This window comes from Sorex fumeus, unplaced genomic scaffold (assembly GCF_029834395.1).
Source record: "Sorex fumeus unplaced genomic scaffold, SorFum_2.1 ptg000128l, whole genome shotgun sequence".
NCBI lineage: Eukaryota > Metazoa > Chordata > Mammalia > Eulipotyphla > Soricidae > Sorex > Sorex fumeus.
Window position 1 is genome coordinate 17,523,152 of NW_026606185.1, and position 22,487 is coordinate 17,545,638.

The 22,487-nt window shown below is 38.5% G+C and overlaps 1 pseudogene; it reads left to right on the forward strand.

Moving 5' to 3' along the window:
- Positions 1 to 15,025, forward strand: part of LOC130045502 (60S ribosomal protein L36a-like) — an 82,169-nt pseudogene extending 67,144 nt beyond the window's left edge.
- The last annotated feature ends 7,462 nt before the right edge of the window (positions 15,026 to 22,487 follow it).

Genomic DNA, 22,487 nt, shown 5'->3' on the forward strand with positions numbered 1-22,487 from the left:
TACCCATGACATTCTTCAAAGAAATGGAGTAAACACTCCTGAAATTCATATGGAACGATAAGCATCCACGAATAGCTAAAGAAATTCTTGGAAATGGGAGGAATCAACCTCCCCAATGCCAAACTTTACTACAAAGCAGTAATAATTTAAACAGCATGGTACTGGAACAAAGGAAGAGTCACAGACCAATAAAACAGAGTTGAATATATTGACAGCCCAACCCCACAAATATATGATCAACTAATCTTTGATAAGGGAGCAAGAAATGTCAAGTGGAGCAAGAAAAGCCTCTTTAACAAATTGTGCTGAAAAAACTGGATAGTTACATGCAAAAAAAAGGGCTCAGATGTCTACCTAAAACCATGTACAAAAATAAGATCAAAATAGGTTAAAGACCTCGACATCGACTGGAATCCATAAGGTACATTGAAAACAAGGTTGGCAAAACTCTCCACGACATTGAAGCAAACAGTATCTTCAAAGATAGCATGCCACTAGCAAAACAACTGAAAACAGAGATAGACAAATGGGAGTATCTTAAACTAAGATGCTTCTGCACCTTAAAAGAAACAGTGACCAAAATACAAAGACAGTCTACAGAATAGGAAAGGATATTCACCCAATACCCATTCAATAAGGGGTTGATATCAAGGATATACAAAGCACAGGTTGAACTCCACAAGAAGAAAACATCCAGTCCGATCAAAAAATGGGGTGATGAGATGAACAGAAACTTTCTCAATGAAGAAATCTGAATGTCAAAAAGGCACATGAGAAAATGCTCTACATCATTAATCATCAGGGAGATGCAGATCAAAACAACAATGAGATATCTTCTCACAACACAGAGACTGGCCCACATCCAAAAGAACAAAAGCAACTGGTGCTGGCGTGAATGTGGCAAGAAAGGGACCCTCCCTCGCTGTTGGTGGGAATGTGGACTGGTTCAGCCCTTTTGGAAAACAGTATGGACGATTCTCAAAAAATTAGAAATTGAGCTCCTATTTGACTCAGCAATACCTACCACTCCTGGAAATATATCCTGGAGGGGCAAAAAAGTATAGTCGAAGTGACATCTGCACTTTTTTATTCATTGCAGCACTGTTTACAATAGCCAGAATCTGGAATAAACCTGAGTACCTGAGAACAGATGACTGGTTAAAGAAACTTTGGTGCATCTACAAATGGAATACTATGAAGCTATTAGGAAAGATAAAGTCATGAAATTTACAGACAAGTTGTTCTATATGGAAGTATCATGCTAAGTGAAATGAGCCAGAAAGAGAGGGACAGTCATAGAAAGACTGCACTCATCTGAGGAATATAAAGTAACAGAATAGGAGACAAACACCCAAGAATAGTTGATATAAGTACCAGGAGGTCTGCTCCACAGCTTGGATGCCGGTAGCACATGCTGGAGAAAAAGGCAGCTCAGATAGAGAAGGAAACACCAAGTAAAGGATGTTTGGAGGATTCGCTTGGGATGCAAGATACGTGCAGAAAGTAGATTATAGAATGAACACAATGGCCATTCAATACCTCTATTGCAAAACACAACACCCTAAAGGAAAGAGTGAACAAAAGTGAATGCCCTACCACATATGTGCGACGGGTTTGGGTGGGGTGGGGAGGTGGGAGGGCTACTGGATCATTGGTGATGGAGAATGGGCACTGGTGGAAGATGGGTACTCCATTATTGTATAGCTTATACCCAAGCATGAATGGTTGTAAGTCTACAACTGTACCTCATGACGTTTCTCTAATTAAAAAAATAGAATTTTGATAGAGATTGTGTGTTTTTGAAAATGTTTGAAGTTGCAGAAGCTCATTAGTTTGAATTATGCTTCAAAATTTAAAAATTTTGCAGACAATGAAAGTAGGTCTTGCAATTAATTTAAAAATCAATTATGATAATGGCTATACTTTTTTAAATACTCCTTTTTGATGTTCAGTTTACTCTAAGCACATATTATACTGTCAAAGTTTTATATAGGACTTATGTAACCAGTATTTTATTTGTTGAATGCACTAAATTATTTAACCCTCAAAATAGTGCAATAAAATAAATAGTCCTATTTTGTAAGTGAAGAAAAGAAGTTACAAAGAATTTTATTTGCTCAAAATCAGGGATTAGGAAGGAATTTCGAATTCAAGTGTAAGCAAAATATATTCCCAAGTCTGTTCTTTAAAAAAATTTTAAATGTTTCTTTAGGCATCATTATTTACAACAGTTTAAGTAATAGAATTTAAGGCATATGATGTTCCAAATTCATGTTTTTTTAAACTTTGACACATAGTGCTTTTACATTGTTTATTCATTCATATATCCAAAAAATATTATTGCTGGACCTGGATATTCAAGGGCGAGCAACCTACATACTGTCCCTACCTGCTTCACCTCACTGCTGATGGGCATAAGTGTCAAATTCTTATAGGCATTGCTATCTTATGTCATATCAACTAACAAATTATCATAAAACTCAGGTGAGTCATTGCCAAACTGTCAAGGAGTAGAGTTTTTGTTAGAGACGCATTACAGATCACCAACATTCATGGATTCATTTATTGAAGATTGCTTAGATATACTCGTATGTGCCAAATACTGAGTCAAATGTTAACAAACAGTAATTCCCAGATGTTTGCACATATGCTTAGTTTGGGATTTTATGAAAAGGTTCTTTAAGATGTATGGGAAGCATAGACTGTGCCCTAGAAGGTGTGGTAAAGAGGATGGCTTGGGCTAGAGCAATAATATGGCAGGTAAAGCACTTGCCTTGCATGCAACTGGTCAGGTTTGATCCCCCAGCACTCCATATGGTCCCTGAGCCTTCCACAAGTAATCCCTGAGCACTGCCACAAAACAGAAGACGGTTTCTGTAATGGAATGTCTTCATCCTCCTCTGTTTTTTCTGAAGGAATATATATGTAAACTTTGAATTTTCTGTCAACTTATGGAAATGATGTACAGGAAAAGTTTTATTTCTATGGGTAAGGCTCTTGCTCTTCTGGAGCACTCAGAAAATGCTTTTTTTCTTCAGAAAATCAAATTTTTCCATTTTTATTCATTATTTATTCCTGAAGCAGGAACACTCAGCCATGTTTGGGACTACCAGAGCAACATCAGACTTCCCTGTGGGGCATGAGTGGTCAAAATTGAATTCAGGGCCTCAAGCAGGTTAGTCATGTGCTCTACCTTCTGAGAATGAAAAGGAACTAGGAAGATTTTTATTTTTAAAGTTAATTACGACTCGGTGATTTGCAAAGGTATTCATAGTTTCATAGTTGAATTTTAGGCCTACTATTTTCAAGCAACAATTCTACCACCAGTGTCAACTTCCCTCTGCCAGTGTCCCCAGGTTTACTCCCACCCTACACTCTACCCCACAGTCCCAAATTCACTCCCACCCAACTCCTCTCGACCCTTTTAAGTTTGGTTGTTGTGATTTGGATCTCTTTCAGTGTTGTTGACTCTGTCATTTGAATACACAGCTACTACACTCCTCTTCAGCACCAATATAAGGGTCCTTGCCCCTTACCCCTTGCCCACACGTCATTTTGTCCCATTCACTTCTTCTTGCTACCCCTCTCAATTCCCAACAGAGAGATGTTAAATTTCTAAATACTTGCCTCTCCCTATTTTCTTAACTCCATAATTTTCAATAACTGTTAGTCAATGAGTCAGCTGACTCTTAATTTCACTTAATAGTATCTGGAGGAGAAATTAGAAACTACAAGGAACCATGCAGACCATCAGCCTCCTACACATACCTAATGCCTTTGTTACCTAGATGGTGGTTTATGTCTGCTGGCAGTTACTTTTATTTTTTCTCTGAAGGCATTCACTAGACTCTAGACTCCAGTGCAAATCTTGTCATACCAAAACAGAATCCATATTGTGGGACAATAATAGACAGATGTTCAAAATGAGATGAAATGAACCTCTAATCACATCCGCCCTGTGAGCTACTTAACTCTTTCTCTTACTTTTCCTCTCTTGTTTGCTTATTACACTATTGATGCTGCTTGGATGCCATCCTAAGTAAATTTCATCTAAATTGTTGTCTGGGATTGTTTCTGAGGAGTCCAAATGAAAAGAGGCACAGTTGGAGGAGTGTACCAGGGACTGCCATGGTCCTGATAATATTCCCACCAGGTCTTCATTTTGGACTCCATACTCACTTTGCTAGCATGGCCATTTGGCTATGCCAACAAATGATCTCCATGCATACCACATCATATCTACCTTCAGCCAAAGACAAGAATCTCAAGCAGATGGAGATTTGCCTTTTGGAAACTCAGTTCTTCCCACCACTGCTTCATCTTCCCATTTGTTGTCAGTTCCTTTACTGTTGGTTAACATGCCAGTGTAAGCATCCATGAAACTACCTGGCAGCTTTGCATCCGGTGTCTCCAGCCTTCACATTATAACAGCTTGAGAGACAAGGACGTTTCTCTAGTCATTGTTGTGTACTTAAAGCACAGATAAAATCTATGCTTGAAGTTGCTTTCCTAGGAATTCTAGTAGTTTGAGGATGTTTAGTTTCTTATGTTTATCCATAGCTTCTAACACAGAAGAAAAACTCTACTAGGCTTAAGGAAGATCAACCTGACATCCCAACATATAATATGTTAATAAATCAAGGATGGAGGTAAGCAACTGAAGACAGAAATGATTGAGGGTGGGGATATTATAGTGGCAAAGATTCTCAAGACTAAGAGGGAAATTGACAAAAGTTGGAGGAGACAGAGAATCAGGAGCTTAAAAAGAAAGGTAGTCAAACATCCTTTTGGTCTAATTTGCTGCTCTGCAATAGACCTCTCTGCTTGGAAGACAAAAGGAATTGGAAAGTGGTAAAAAAAAAAAATACATTAATGATCAAGCAACCTCTATCACTGTCCTGGACCGTGCAGTAAAACTCCTCGCAGGTTTTCACAATCCTCACAACGCTCCAAATGTCTGATAATAACTGCCCTCACAGCTAAGCGAAGAGGCTTGTTTTTCTATTACATTCCACACAAATGAACAGTGTTAAATCACAGTCTGATTTGGACTCTGCCTCTACAAGTGACTGCTTGAAGTTTTCATGGGAAATGAGGAAGTAGCCAAGGCCAGCATTTGGGCTCTATCTTATAACTACATTCTTTCCCATACTCCCTCTCTTTCTTTCCCACCCCCTGGCTGCCCCCCATGTAGGGTTGGAAGATGACAGCATCAATCAATTTCTCCTATGCTGTGCACTCTACTTAAAAAAAAGTGAATTGCAAAAGAGCAAAAATTTCTTATTTTCAAATGTATAGGCTCCCTACCATTGAAGGAATCAGATGTATCCACTCGATGGAAGGCAAGACATCTTCTCAAAATGGAATCCTCTCACTCTGAAATTCAAGTTCCTTAGAGCAAATCGCCAACCATAATGGTGTGGTTTGGATTCAAGATAATTGTTCTCTTTCAAGTGACTTCTGGCCCTCATCACTTCAAAATCACCAACACACACAACCCACTCACGATGCATCTCATTCTATGTCTTTGGAGGGGTGGGGTGGGTAGAATTATCACCAAGAATACAGAAGCACAAAGCTCCTGCGTGTCTGTGACAACAGAACTTGCAGCCCTGGAGTCTGTGATAAACTTTGTTCTGTGCAAAGAGCCCAGAGATATTAAATGTCCACAAAGAGCAGATGGAGCCCTACTTCTCTGAGGTCTGTTCCAAAGACCCCTCCACCCACACCAGCAGGATTAGCTGCCTGCCTCCCGAGGAAGAAAGGGAGGAAAGGCTGAGTTGATTTTGCTTCTGTTCCAGTCTGAGCTTTTGTTTCCAAATCTGACTCCAAAGGGAGGGAAGCAGCTGACTGGGGTGGGGGTTGGGGAAAGAGTTCAGTTGAGAGCACTATGGGCAGTGTAGAGTGTTCTTATTAGCTGGACCTCTCACCAAACCTGTGAAATGGGATAGTGACCTCTGAGAAATGTGGAAGATTTAAGTTTTGTGTGCAGGTCTTTGAAATGCAGCGCAAAGGTGTGAGTTGTCCATATAGCCTTGTTAAGACTCCTCCCTCACTTCTGCCAGCTCGCTCTAACTGCTCATTAGTGACCAAGCTCCAGGATTCTCTTTGGAATCTGTTGCTTTTTGTCTAACACTCACACAATCTGTCCTCTGGCTTTCCTTACCCATTGAGAGGGTGTCTGTCTATCCTTTAATGTCCCACACAATCCACAGAGACTCTGAGATTTTTGCTCATTAATTCAAAGAAATCTCAAAAGACACACACAAAGATGGTGATTTCCCAGAAATGCCAGGAAAATTTCTGCTTTGGAATTGAAACAAAGATCTCCTTCACTCTTTCCTCCCCCCCCCTTGCCCCCGTGTGTATGCTGGCCATGGTATCTTTCTGCAGAGCACACAAGTGTAGAATAGCAGGAGGCCATGTTGAGGGCATCCCAAAGTACCTAGAGCTTGTCAGGATGTAAGGTTGCCAGATACTCAGACCCTCAGTGCTCAGGGATTGAAGGAAAGTGACTCTTTGCTATTTCCTTTTTTTATATATAGGATGACTCCAAGCAGACGGCTCCTTCTTATGATTCTGCTGTTTCACGTTTAGTTTGTGGGTGTGACGAATATCATGTCTGAATGTTCATGGAGTTTCTATCCTCATTAAGATTCTGAAACTTAGGTATATTTGCTTAGACTTTATTTTCTTTTCCTGGAGGGTGGCAAGAGGTTGCTTTTCCTGTGGACACCCTGGTGATGATTTGGTGGGGCTGATTCTAACTTCCAAAGGACCATTCCTACAAGCTTTTAAGGCATTTTAATGTTTGCTGAAGAAGAAAAGCTTCTTGTGTGCAGTTGTGGAGAATAAGAAAAATTCAACAAGGTTATGGCTGCTTCTTCACCCCCTAATACCCGTGAAGGAGCAGAAGAAGGAGAAACAGAGGAGGCCCATCTGGGTGCTGCGCATTCAGACAGCAGATGCTGCTGATACATATGCTTACAACAATATCTTTGGGGATCAAGAGATGTCCTAATCGTCTGAGTGTGGGGGAGATCAAACACTGTATTTTTGAAAGGATTTGATCCATTTTTTTGTCTCACACTAGTCATTTTGAGGAAGTAGTTTTGAAAGAAAGTGGTTCTGGTGGCCTTAGAAATAACATTTCACAAAGCCAATGGGTTGTGTGTGTGTGTGTGTGTGTGTGTGTGTGTGTGTGTGCGCGCGCGCGCGCAAGATTTCTCAAGAAAAATTTTTTTACTTCAGTGAAGTATTTAATGACATACGACTTACAGTTACTTAAATGTCCACAAACACCCTTAGCATACCTTCAAATTCTACCCCAAATCCTTCCCTACAAAGCCATTGTTTTTTCCTATCTGAGAAAGCTGAGAAAGCTGTCTGCTCATCTGCCAAGATGGCCAAATCTGAAACCATTACTCCCTTTTGCCCGTTGTTCCCTGTACATCTCCATTAAACAATCTACTGAACTATGGGTTCTGACCTAGAGTTCCCTCATTTCTCCTGCTATTCTCAAATCAATTGTTATCAATTGTTATCATTTCTCCTGCTATTCTCAAATCAATTGTTATCATACTCTCTCTGTATGCTATTCTCTACTCATTGGGCTTAGGCAAAAAGTCTCTAGGCTGGCCCATCCACTTCATTCTCCAAGAGCAGTAGTGACCTTTAAGTGCCATAAAACCATTATTGGCTCCCTGCAATTTTCCAGTAAGGGTCAAGCTGTATAAATTGGCTTCTAAGACCCGCTGTGATCTCGTTCCTCTTACCACTTCTTAGCAGCAATAGTGGTAAGGCCATATTGAATTTCTTGCAGTTCCCAAATCACCCATTTCCAAATTGGCTTTTGCATATGTTTTTCATCCTTCTCAGAGCAATATTTCTCTTCCTCTACGAATTCAGCTTCCAATTCTTGACTTAGATGCTACATCTTTCAGGATATTCTCCTTGCTCAGAGAATGAGCAAACTCTTCTTCCACTACATTCCTCTTACAATATTCACTTAAGACTCCTTCCCAAACTAGAGATAAAGCCAATCCAGGATACAAGAATCAATCAAAATTAGGGTTTTATTTTACCTTTATTTGTTATAGCAAAGGTTTTTGTTATTTATATGATTTTATTATTCAATTATTTGCACATACTATCGTTTACATTATTTTTTATTTTAATATGATATTGCATATTAATAAAACAATATTAGCACTGTCTTCCCATTGTTCATCGATTTGCTTGAGCAGGCGCCAGTAACGTCTCCATTGTGAGACTTGTTGTTCCTGTTCTTGGCATATCGAATATGCCACGGGGAGCTTGCCAGGATCTGATATTATTATATATTATTATTATTGTTTTAGTATTTATATACCATTTGTTTATAGTAAAGGGTTTTATTTTACTATTGGTTATAGTAAACAACTATTGCAGGAAAATTCCTACTTTGAGGACTTTTTCTAAACTCTGTACTGCTGACCATGATTCAAAAATGGAATCTGAGAAGTCTTAGTTCACAAGCAGCCTTCCATACTTAATGCCACTTATCAGCATCACCAGATCAGATCATGCTGTGATGTAACAGCCTCTTGACACCCTGATAAGAGGTGATGAGCACTTTCAGGAATGCAGGCACTACACTTTCTTGATTTTATTGTTGTTCTCAGCACAAAGCGTAGCTTCAAGCACCTAGTCAGCATTGGCATATTTCTATAAAAACAAGCTTGAGTCTTTTTATATTAAGCTTAATGGTTTCCATACACAATGGTGTCATTTCTTCTAATTTTTCCTATATTTAACTGCTATATTTTGCTGTTCACATTTATACCTCTATAAAGAGCCACAGTGTTGGGCTCCATGCAAAAGTGTGATTCCTCTATCCCAAGTAGAAAACAGGTGCCATTACAGTAAACCAGCAGCAGCAGCAGCAGCAATGAAAGCCAAGGCAATACTTTATGAACACTTGCAGTATATTTGTTATTGTTCACTTAATTATCATCAGAACCCTAAGAAGGAGGGACTAGCAGTGTTTGTTTCAAAGATAGAATAATCAAGATATAGATAAGTGAGATTTATATAACAATTATAAAATGGTAGATGCAAATTGGGAAGAACAACTTTAGAAAACAGTCTTTCACTCAATAACTTGAGCTTTGTAGAGTGAAAATTGAGTTAGAATATAATATTGTGAATATTTTCTGCAGTGAATTTTGATGAAGAGACTCAAATAATCCCACTGGATTTATATTATTAGCAATACCTGGAAGCAATTAAATTTCAAGAATTTTATCCTTTCAGGAAAATTGTTGTTTTCCGTTAGGAACTAGAGACATAGTTGTCTTTTGAACAAAGACTTCTTTAATCCTTACAAGATTGTAGGGTCACCTGTCGTAGGAAGGGTTTTAAGAAAAGTTCTCAGGTGTATATAGTCCTTAAGTCTTTCTGGTCACAACCCTTTAAACTGATTCTATCTTTTGTTTAAGAATACTGTGTAAGAATCATAAGCAAAGTTTACTGCTATGAAAATTCATAGCAAATATTTTTTGTTTACTACTAACCAGGGTTGAAGCTAAAGTTTCAACATATTAAGAATAACTTGGGGTCTGAAATAATTCCCATAAAAAAACTGCCCAAAATATCCCAGAATCAGGGCATAGAACAAATGGCAGAGAAACCCATATGAAGAAATAAAATGCCTTACCACACAGACTCAGGTGTGCCATGGCCCCATGACAATGCTTATTAGAGTATAAAAAGACTCTTCAAAGGTCACCTCAAATCAGAACTTTTCTTTGCATGGTTTTCTCTTGAGAACCCTGCAGCCTGCTCATCTCATGATTTAGACACCCTGTCTTTTAAAACTAGACCTTTCTTCAGCAGTATTAAGCCTAGTGTTCAACTAGTAGAAAGCAAGCTAATTTCTTCTCTCTTCACTCTACCTCTACTATTCCCAACTTCTTTTCTTTCTGAGAAACTCACTGTGTGAGGAAAGGGAGAAGTAATAAGCATTCCTCAAGAAGCCTTAATCTACCCCCTATGCTTAAGGTTCAGATCTCTCTAATCTAAAGGTTACACAAAATTCTACGAAGTGCTTGAAGAAAAATTACAAATTTTGATTAGTTTTAACAAGTAGGCCAGTCTCAAAAAAAGTTAGTAGGTTAATTTCTGGTGCCTAAATGTCAAATTATTGAGTCAACATTTCTACCAGGAGAAGATGACTTCCAGATGAAGCTTCTGGCATCTTAGCTCATATGAGCATATGTGTTTACTATGTCCAGATAAGTCAACACTTTTATTGAGCATCTATCTTGTGCCCAGTACTGAACTGAGTCAAATATGAGTTTTTGGCAGCAATAATTCATATGTTTACCTTTAGCCTAGTAACAACAGAAAAACAGATGGAAAAAAAGGCAGTCATGCTGAACAGAATGAGTTCTAAAGTTTTCTTCCAGTGGGTATTCTTGTCCAGTTTCTTCCTTCAAAGTTGCTTTCTTCAGTGTAATTTTGATTGTAAGTTTTACTTCTGCCCCCTCCATAGATTTACCCAGTAAGTTTAATTGATTAGGAAATGCAGATGCTATCTAAACATGAAGACTGGGAGAGATATCAAAAAGGAAGTAGCTGGACATATGCACTGGCAGGAATTTCCTTATTAATTTTTAATGGTCAAAACACAGTGTTTAATAAATATTCAGTCTCTATTCATTGTTAACTATAACTATATGCTCATTTTAGTTCATAAGAACCGTATACCAAAGAAGTAGTATTATTCCTATTTGGTGGAAAAGAAAATTCTAAAGCACAGAAAAGTTAATTGCTTAGGTTACACAGATTTTATTTTGTCAACATTTATAAAATTGCATATTTCTTTAAAGGAATAAAATCGCAGGAGGGGGATCATCTTTAGAAATTTAAGACTTGATGACACAAGATCCTATGGAAACCAAACTAAATTATTAAATATAAGCATTAGATTATAAGCATATACAAAAAGTTGTATCCAAATTTTGTGAAGTTCCTACTCTTGTATTTTCAGGTACTCTGAACAATGGAGTTTATGAGTGATTCACTCAGACAAAAATAAGACAGGGTTCTAATCTCTGATTCAGTCCTCTTCTGGTGAAAGTAAGTAGCATTTAAATGCGATAAATTCTGGGATAAAGAACTAAATAGAGTTCCTTACTAATGGTGCTATACCCAAGGTATTGGGGTATAGGACTTGCACAATTCTGAAACTTCACTTATTCATGCTAGGACATAAGATCATGAATAAAATTTATATATTACACCAATAAGAAACTAGCTCTTAGAATCCTTATGATTAGAATAATTTTAATGTTGTACTGGATTTTAATACATTTTAGTATATTTGTATAGCTTTAATATATTTTTTAAATATTTTTAATTTAATAGATTTTAATTTAAAATATCTAACATAGATATTAAATTTTAAATATCTAACCGAAAGTATCCTGCCCACATGGAACATTCTGGCAAACTACCCGTGGCGTATTCAAATGCCAAAAATCAGTAACAATGATGGGTTTCATTCTCCTGACCCTGAAAGAGCTTCGAATGTGGAACTTTCTAAAATCTCAGTGCTAGGACAAAGGAGACATTACTGGTGCCTGCTCAAGGAAATGGATGAATAATAGGATGACAGTGATACAGTGATCTAACATAGATATTATAATAATGAAAGTGGTTGTTCATTGCCTCTCATCTTCAAATCCATCTTCCATTGCCTGCTCAGCCATAAAACATAATGAACCCTGTGGTCATTCTCTTAGCTCCTCAAAGTGTTATTTTGCCAGAGGGACACGGTGGACAGAAGGAGTCTTTTTTTACCTGATTCTGGATTGCTCCTGTCTCTCCAGAGTTTTGCAATATATATCTTAATCTAGGAGCACATGGTAACCAGCAATACCAGAAGCTAGTAGCTTCTTGCACTAATTTGACAGTTTTGTAGGCAAAATTCACCAGGGAGTTACTTGTCTGCATAGCTCCATGGAACTCTCTTCTAACTTTGTGACTAAATTTTGAGGTACAGAAGCTCTTCATAGAGCTTCCACATGTCACTCTAGAAGGCACAATTCTGTCAAGGCCCACTTGTTTGGCACTACTGTCCTGAGTTTCTTTGACATTCAGTGAACTGTGGCCATGTGCTCGTCAATAAGCCTGGTATTCAAGCCTAGAGTAAGGGATCATTTTCCTTACCTGTGTGCTGTTTCTTCGAATGGGGGAGCAAAGCTACATGTTATTTAGGCAATTTTGTAATTTTTTATTATATTAAAAAATTCTTAACAATTTGCCTTTGTTTTAATCTCTGATGAAATACCTTTTTGTACAAAAATTTCCCCATACAAATTACTGCTCCCTTTTTGTTCACAAAACAAAAATTTCTGACTGAATAAACTGATTCACAATTGGTGAATTGTGAATTGGTCCTAGGAAGATTCTCATAAAGATGGGTCTTGAGAATTGGTTTTATGGTGCCCTTTGGTTTGAACACATTAATAATGAAGTTTGGGGTGGTGGCAAGCCATGGTACAAGTGGTATCACTACTAATCAATCTATCATGGATTGTGATAAAACTCTAATTTAGGAATATAGTTTGGGAACCCAATGACTGCTAGAGTTGTCCATTATGGTAATAATAATTATAATAGGTATGTCATATGAGATATGGAATACATTCTTCTGAGTGTACTTGAATACATACAGGAAGATAATGACAGGCTCAGGTCCTTTAACTTTCTGTTCAAGTCATATTTGAAAATCAGAGAGGATGTCCATGACAGCCTAGAAAAAAATTTATTTGCTGGGGCCAGACCCTTCATACAGGGATCAAGAAGTTTTTCTTCCATGTAGCTGACCCAGTTTTAAATCTTGAACACTGTGCTTGTGACCCAGTCAACCATCCAAGCCCCACAAAAGTTCCACTTCTTGTCGCTGAAAATTTAATGTGATTTTAATTAAATTAGTTACTGAATTCAACAACTGAATTCATGATCACAGTTTCTTATGTAAAAAAAAAAATCAATAACAACAAACAAAAAACAGGCCATTGAATAAGAAGGAAAAGATTCTTGAAACTTAAAACATGGACAACTGGTTGGGTGTATTTTCAGAAAAAAATGACATCCAGGTCTCATCAGAAATGTTGTGAAATGAATAGATTTGGCAGCTTGAAACCCCATTGATAAGTGATTGCAGAAAAAAAAATTCATTCTCAAGACTTTCTAAACTAACCCATGTTGCCAGTAGGCCACAAAAAGCATCAAATCACAGCATGCTCTAGGGCTATAGTACATAAAATGGCTTAAGAAAATAGGTTATACACTAGAAGGGTTACAAGATTCTGATAATACATATTTACAGAAAACTGGAGAACACACGAAGATGCTGAGGAAGTTTGTCTAGGGGAAAGAAATAGAAGAAAATAGCAAATAGGGCCAAAGTCATTAATATTGGGACTTTTGGATTCCATGTGTCTGCTCATGCCATTGGTGATGACTTTACAAACTGTTCGATTAACTCAAACTAGGACATAGCAGTGGCCTATATTTAATGAAATTTAGATACCAGCATAATGTTGAATAGAAACACCAAAGTCTTGGGAAGATAAGATTTTGGAAATTGACCCACACATTTAATCGACACATCTTCTCACATCCAATTACTCCCACCAGAAGGTCTTGAAAACAATCTCTTGACTCAGATCTTAGAAAACATATTCACAAAATGAGTACTTGCATCTAGAGAAAGCTCTGTGACTTTTTTCTTTGTAGGTCTGCTGTGATCATAAGGGATTTTGTTATTCACATGGGCACCTTAATTTCATTGGGAGTTGGAGTCCTGCCTGTAGTTAGAGAGGCCAACATAGGAACATGTGGTTCTATTGAATTGCAGCTGCAGACCAGAGAGAATAATACTAACTCCTCTTAGAATTATTAATGAACCATTTAGTACAGATTCATACAAATATTTGAAGTGTTTGTCTCCAGAACATAGACGTTTGATTGGGGTCTTTCAAATGGTAACTAACCACCCTTGGAGTATGGATTCCTAATTTGAAGGGTACTTGAAATGTTAACTGACTGCACCTAGGGCATAGATTAAAATTAAATTGTATACACACACGTATCTCACTGAATGTTCTCAAGTATTTTAAAGTAAATTGTAGGCAATATAATCAACAGGCATTTTCGTGTGATAGTAACCAATTGCAGCTGACTGACAATCACTCCCTTAGATGGGACCTGCAAGTCCCCACTTGTAGCCTTACCATTTTCAAGACTCTCCTTTCAATAGTATCAGTAATCTGTCATGTTCTCTCTGTCAGTTTTTAAAAAGTAAATGAAATACAAGGAATATAAGACACTTATTCTATATTTCTAATATGTAAAATAAAACAAACAGTAGACTTGAAAACAAGTGTACAAACAGTACACTTGTTTTTCAAATAATAGAAGAAAGCGATAGATGAGAGATATTGAGCTAGGGAGATTGAGAGAGTAAATGAGAGACAGAAAGACTGAAAGATAAAAGATAAACAGAGACTTCCTCTCCTCGCGGACACTGCTGCCGCAAGCATAGTGAAGGTACCAAAAACCCGCCAGACTTTTTGTAAGAAATGTGGCAAACATCAGCCCCACAAAGTCACACAGTACAAGAAGGGCAAGGATTCTCTGTATGCCCAGAGAAAGCGTCGTTATGACAGGAAGCAGAGTGGTTACAGAGGTCAAACTAAGCCTATTTCCCGGGAAAAAGGCTAAAACTACAAAGATCGTGTTGAGACCAGAATGTGTCGAGCCCAACTGCAGATCTAAGAGAATGCTGGCTATTAAGAGATGCAAGCATTTTGAACTGGGAGGCGATAAAAAGAGGAAGGGACAGGTGATTCAGTTCTAAGCTTCATCTTTTATTATGAAGACAGAAATCCTGGGCTGTGTTAGACTGATGGAACAATCCATGTTTTAGGAGGGAAATTAAGTAGTGTTATGAATAAACTCCCTGAGAGAAAATTTGCTTGATAAAAAAAAAAGATAAACAGAGAAAGAGTGGTAAAGTTCAAAGGAAAAGTTGGAGATAAATGCATAACATGCAGATGAAACCGTAGAGAATAAGAAGAAATAAATGTACTTAAATCTGAACTCACCTTTTGACAATAAAATGTGGAAATAATGATATGTGACCTCTGTGGGCAGGTCCCCTTTGAATGAAGTCAACCAATGATAACAAGAGTGATGAAAATAAATTGTTGTTTGAAGTCTGTAAGTCTGGGTGTGTTTTGTGCAGTAATTGACAACCAAAAATAGACTCATTATGAAATAATCTTGTTTTCTACTTACTGTATCCCCTTCCTTGACCTTTTAAACATGTTAGCTTGAGATGATTCACTTTAGAGGTTTTTCATTAAGAGACTGATGTTCTGCACCTATATCAACAAACAATTACCAATCATGAATATTCATAATTCATAAATACATACTCAGCTGGCTTCAGTCATGCAATCTTTTTTGTTTTGTCTTGTTTAAGGCTTTTTCCTTGAAGAAAAAAAAATCTCCAAATTTCCTTAATATCTCTATTCAGAGATAGAGCTGTGGACCCTACAGTTTTTCAGAATCATTTATATTTAAGAAAAATAGTTTAGAAAGAGGAGGAGGAGGCAGGGTCAAGGTGGAAGAAAATAAAGCATTCTAAGGGCATTCTTCATGACGCCAAAACAAAAATGCAAAGAAATAGAATTAAATATAGAATCCTGCCCCCAGAATGTTCGCTGGAGATCCCAACCACCGTACCTGGGAGATTCTCTACTGTGGAACAAGGAGTTGCAGCTGACTTAAAATCTAAGATACTTGATACCACAGGAGAGAGAGAGGGGGGTAGAGTGGAGATTGGAAAGGCAAAAAACTTTGGCCTAGAAAAGAGAGGAGTGAACCCCAAATGGGAGGCCCAGCCTTAAAATGCTACTCTTTACAAAACCTGATTTGGATGCAAGAACTGAAAAAGGCAAGATAGTAAGAGCAGGTGTTTACTGTGGTCATATATCAGAGAATCATGCAAACCAGAAGAAAATCAACAATTTTGAACCTTTTCAGAGCAAAAACCAGTCGAAGGAAAAAATTCATAATTTCAAGTACTTTTTTGAACATTTAGTTGGGTCCAGGCCTGTTCAAACTTCGGATTAAGATCACAGGATGCTTTCATGGTTAGACTGAGCCTAGATTCCAGAATCAGACTTCCACACACTGGCAAATGAAAATACCCGAGAAGATAGCAGATCTCTTTGGAATTGCGGGTGTTTTTTATTATTATTGACCACAATTCCTTACCTGCAACCCCATTCTGATAGAAATGTATATGCTATAGCCACTATCAGACACAAACAACAGTAAACTCTGCGACATAGATTGTGCTAGTCATCCTTAGGGACATTGCTGATGCAATTAGTATACGACAGCAAATTTCCAGCAGCAATTCAGAATGACACCAAGTATTTGTATGGAATTAGTGCAGTAGAATGCCACATTGTGATCTGGGCCTCTCAAAACCAGACCCTTAACCCAATTCTCATGTCACACCAGGTGCAGTTAGAATCAGAGTATTCACCTGTATTGATGGGGCAAAGCAAAGCCTAGGAAGGACCCCAGGCACACAAAATATCTCTAATTCCCCAAAGACTTTATTTTTTGCTTTTTTGGGTCACACCCGGCAATGCACAGGGTTACCTCCTTCCTGGATTTGCACTCAGGAATTACTCCTTGTGGTGCTCAGGAGAATGGGATGCTGGGAATCGAACCTGGGTCGGCCACCTACAAGGCAAATGCCCTATGTGTACTATCACTCCAGCCCCTCCCCAAAGACTTTAAAGTGATAGTAATAAGAGTTCACTGAATTGAGGAAAGCAATAGAAATAAACTCCATTAAAAGAAAGTATAAAAGAAAGTATGTACAAAACTTCAAGCAGAAGACATTGAGTTGAATAACAAAGTGGGTGAACTATAAACACAACAGAAGAACTCAAACAGAATGATAAAAAGCAAGAAACAAATCAGTATGTTTGAGAGTAAGGTAGGCTGTCACTGTCACTGTCTTCCCGTTGTTCATCAATTTGCTCAAGCAGACCCAGTAATATCTCTATTGTGAGACTTGTTGTTACTGTGTTTGGCATATCGAATATGTCACTTGCCAGGCTTTGAGGTGCAGGCGAGATACTCTTAATAGCTTGCCCGGCTCTCTGAGAGGGTTGGAGGAATTGAACCCCGGGTGGGTCGGGTTGGCCATGTGCAAGGCAAATGCCCTTCTGCTGTGCTATCGCTCTAGCCCTAAGGGCTGGAGGGTAAGTTCTATTGAAAAAGAAATAAGAGGGAAAAAATTAAATAATAAAAAATTTTAAAACAAGGCTAGGAAAATAGTATAATCACTATTATAAGAAATGGAAGAGGAGACAGAAAATGAAAAATCATTCCATGTTTGTGGTTTGGAAGAACTAACATTGTAAAAATGATCACCCTATCCGAAGCACTATACAGATTCAGTATAATCTCCATAAAAATTCTCATGGCATTCTTCAAGGGCATGTAACAAATAAAACTGAAATTTATATGGACCTATAAAACTTCCTATACAGCCAAAACAACTCTGAGGGAAAAAAAAGATGGAAGACATTTTATTCCCTGACTTTATACTCTAAAACTATAATAATCAAAACAGTGTAGTACTGATATAAAAGCTTACTCTTAAACCAATGAAATGGAATTTAAAAGTCAGAAGCAAATCCTTAGATATATGTATAACTAATTCATGACAAAGGAGTTAAACAACAAAAGTTGGAGGAAGAAAATACTCTTTAACTAATGGTGTTGAAAACACTGGTTAACCCATGTGTCAGAAAATAAAAGTGGAAAACTACCTCACAACAAGAAGCAATTAAAAATGAATTAAAAATCTTTATGTTTAACCCTAGTCTATAAAACAGCACTGTCCTCCGGTTGTTGTTCATAAATTTGCTCTAGCGGGCACCAGTAACATCTCACAACAAATTGTGAGACTTGTTTTTACTGCTTTTGTCATATCAAATACGTCACAGGGAGCATGCCAGGCTTTGCCATGCTGGCAATATATTCTCGGTAGCTTGCCGGGATCTCTGAGAGGGGTGGAGGAATCAAACCTAGGTCGGTGCATGCAAAGCAAACGCCTTACCCACTGTGCTATCGCTCCAGCCCGTCTATAAAATATATTGAGAGAAATTTAGGTAGAGCTCTCCATGATGTCAGTTTCATAGGTGTATTCAATATTTTGACACCATTGGCAAAGAAAGTAAAAGCAGAAATAAATTAATGGGATTACATCAAACTAAACATTTCTATATTGTGAAACTTGGGATAAAATTTAAAAAAAGAAAAAAACCCTACTGGATAGGAGAAATATTTACATACCACACAGCCAGCAGAGGGTTAATAGCCAAGATACAGAAATCACTCAAAATTCAAGAACCAAAAAATAAACTCCATAAAAATACAAAAGGAGGAGCAGTAATTTTTTTAGAAGACATATATTTCCTTTTCTTTGTTTTCTATTTTGGTATTTGGTCTATTCCAGGAAATGTTTAAGGGACCATCTGATGCTGAGGATCTAACTCAGGGCTCCTACAAGCAAATCAATTACTCTTGAAATTTGACCCATCTCCCTATATGGAAAGCATATAATTTCACGTTGCCAACAGGTGTATGGCAAAGTGCTAATCATCACTGATTATCAGGGAAATGAAAATCAAAACAACAATGAGATATACTCTCATACCAATGAAAGGAACCTATTTCAAAAAGTCCAGAACAGGGTTGGAGAAATGGTACAGCATGCAGGGTACTTGCCTTGCACATGGCCCACCCAGTCAGACCAGATTCAATTTCTGGCATCCCATATGGTCCTCCAAGCCTGCAAAGAGTGATCCCTGAACTCAGAGCCCGGAGTAAAACTGAGCACTGCTAGGAGTGGCCTCAAAACAAAAAAAGTTCAGAAACAATCAGTGCTAATGTGGTGAAAAAGGAGCCCTTGCTGTTGGTGGGGAATATAATCTTGCTTAATTTATAGAAAACTAACCTTGTTTTAGTTTCTATAGAGAAAACAATATAGAAATTTCTCAAGAAAAAAAAGGAAAGAGAGAGAAAGAGAAACTACCTACTTCATATATCCCTTCCTTGGCATATGTACCAAGAACACAAAATCATTGACTTGAAAAGATATATGCATGCCTAAATTCACTCCAGCATTATTTATAATAGCAAGATCTGAAAATAGTACAAGGGCCAAACAACAGACAAACAACAGTATATCAGGGGTTATGGTGCCGCCAAAAGATCAACCTGTACCTGTTGGGTGAGTGCATCAGTAGCCTGATGGTGCCTTCAGGCTTTCTGATACCCCAAAATTGCCACTGTGCCTTTGGGACCAAGTTTACCAAGAAATTAACTACTTGGGACCAAGTTTACCAAGAAATTAAACAGCCAAAAGTGAGAGCCACACCCACAAACCACCTCCACTCAGCTCACTTATTGACCTTATTTCAGAGACCCATAGATCAATCTTTAAAGAGATTAAAAGCCACAGTTAATCTTGGACACGCACATGGCTGAACAGACTGGGGTAAATCGGAGGAGTCGGGTTGGCCTGGTGGCTTGCCTAAGCAGAGCTTCCAGAAGCCACTTGCTTCCACAAACCAAAATCACAGCCATACCCCAGCCTAACTCCACCGTCTCAAGATGTATCTCACCAAGATACAATCTGCTGAAAATTCTGGTTTGCAGGTTTTGTGATGTAAATCTCCAGGCTTTCTCAGAGTTGACATGAACTACCTCCCCCACTTCCCAATATGCATGGAAGCACCGGCAGTCATTCCCACAAACCAACTCCAGTGCCACCCACTACTGGCCTTGCTTCAGAGATCCCTAAATTATCTCGAAAGAAATCAAAATCCGCAGTTAAGCTCGTACCCATGCATGGCTGAACAAACTGGAGTAAATTGGAGGGGGCAGGTTTGGCCTGTGCCCATCAAAGCAGAGTACTCACCAGCCACTTGCTTCCACAATCCAAAATTGCTGCCATACCCCCAGTCTGACTCTACTGTCTCAGAATGGACCTCACCAAGATATAATCTGCTGAAAATTTTGTAATGTGGATCGTAGCGCACCAAGAGTCCTGGCCCAGAGACACAGAAGCAAGTCCTAGAAGACACCACAGTGCCAGAGACCTCTCCAGTCTCCATACCAAGCCAATATCACCCACCAGGGCACCCCAGATGGAGCAGGTGCAGTCTTCCCGCTATTTCAGATGGAATCCTGGTGATCAAGAGTTTCCACAAGCATAGCTCTTGGTATGCGGATTCTAGGACTAAATGTCCAGGACACATGGTGGCAGAGGACCCGGACTTTTCCTCCCTGGATCCCCACCTGCCCAGAAGACTGACTGTCATGCCCACAATTTGCCTCTGGGTGCCATCTTTGCACACCAACAACCCTGGCCCAGAGACTCCGAATTGAATCCCAAAATGGATTAGTGCCATGCAGAGATGTCTCTGGAACCAACCATTTACAATCGTGGCTGCACAAGCTCTTATGATGTTCAAAAGAAACAATGGAAAATAAATTATCTAGCATCTTCCCCTGGCAGGAAGACTTGAATGGAATGGTGGTGGGAAAATTCTAGCAAAACATAATGCCCAAAATTAGAGAGAGAGTATTGGGGAAATTTTCTGCCACAGAAGCAGGGTGAGGACTGGTGTGTGTGTGTGTGTGTGTGTGTGTGTGTGTGTGTGTGTAGGGGAAGACACTTGAAACTTCGGCAGTGGTAAATGTGCACTGGTGGAGGGATAGGTGTTTCATCATTATATGCTGAATCTCAAACATGAAAGCTTTGTAACTCTATCTCACGGTGATACAATAAAATAAAAAAGTAATATGGAGTCCATGACCAATTCAGTCAGCTTAATAAATAGCTGAACAAATAGCATTACTCCTACATTATTTAAAAAAAAAGAAACAGTATATCTGAAATATGGAATGCTACTCAGATTAAACCTTGTCTCCTGCTACATCTTGGAACTAGATGGGGTCGTGTTAAGTAAAATAATCCAGAAAGAGAAAGGCAAATACCTTACAATCTCACTCATATGTGGAATATAAAGAAACAAAGAAATAGAGTAGACAATGGCCAGTGAAAACAAGTTCTAATACTCTTCCTATAGAACTGAATTTACCAAGTGAAGTGGAGATATGGAGGGAGGGAGGGATCTACAGGAAGGGACATGGCCCCATGGGAGAAGGACATTGACATGTTTCAGTATCATTGCATGCCTAAGACATAAATATTAATACTTTGTGAATCATGTTACCTCAATTTTTAAAAATAATAATTAATTTTTCACCTTAGCAAATAGATTTGCTTCACATTTCCAAAAGTTTTTTCAAAAGAGAGTAGATGTTGCTGTTTCACGATACTGTTGTGTCACTGACCACATAAAGGTGGCATGGAGTCTAGAGCTTCTGTTTAACCCCAAGTTATAAATTATTTTGAATCATCATGCTACCAGGAATAATCAACCATTCCTGAAGCTTCTCTTACCTTTCCTGACTTTGTGCCTTATATTGAACACTTATATTTGACCTCCTTATAATCATCTCTAATTCACCCTTTACAATTTTACTATCAATTCTGTTTCTCTCTATGTTTCTCTCTGTCTCCGTCTCGTCTGTTTCTCTCTTTCTCTCTGTCTCCCTCTCTATACTTCTTTCTCTCTCTGACCTCTCTCTCTTTCTTAATTATTTTCAATAATGACTCACATTCTGGGCAATTCAGTGAATATAGCCAGCTTCCACAGGCACCTTTTTACCAACCTGTTCTTCATGAGCACTATATTGAGAGTCATAAGATCTAGACCTAGGACCACTATAAACTGAATAGTCACAAATAAAGCCATGTCACCTCCATCTCCTCATCTTTAAAAATGAAGTAGTGACCCCATTCTATTCCCATGATCTTGCCACCACATTTTCCTTTCTCATTCAAAGTTTGGGCTTCATCAATAGTGAGTGAATTTCTTTCAGACACTCACTGACTGAGGATTTCTGTTGAACCTTTAGTGGATATACAGTCGTGGTGTCTGACCACTGTAGCACTGTAGCACTGTCCTTCCATTGTTCATCGATTTGCTCAAACGGGCCCAGTAACATCTCCACTATGAGACTTGTTGTTACTGTGTTTTGGCATATCGAGTACGTCACGGGTTGCTTGCCAGGCTTTGCCATGAGGGCGAGATACTCTGGGTAGCTTGCTGGGCTCTCCGAGAGGGGTGGAGGAATCAAACCCTGGGAGGCCCAGTGAGCCGCTTACAAGGCAAATGTCCGACCACTGTGCTATCACACCAGCCCTGGGATCTGACCACGTGATTTTTTTATTTCTCTCTTCTTCTTATTTTCCTTTTGCACTC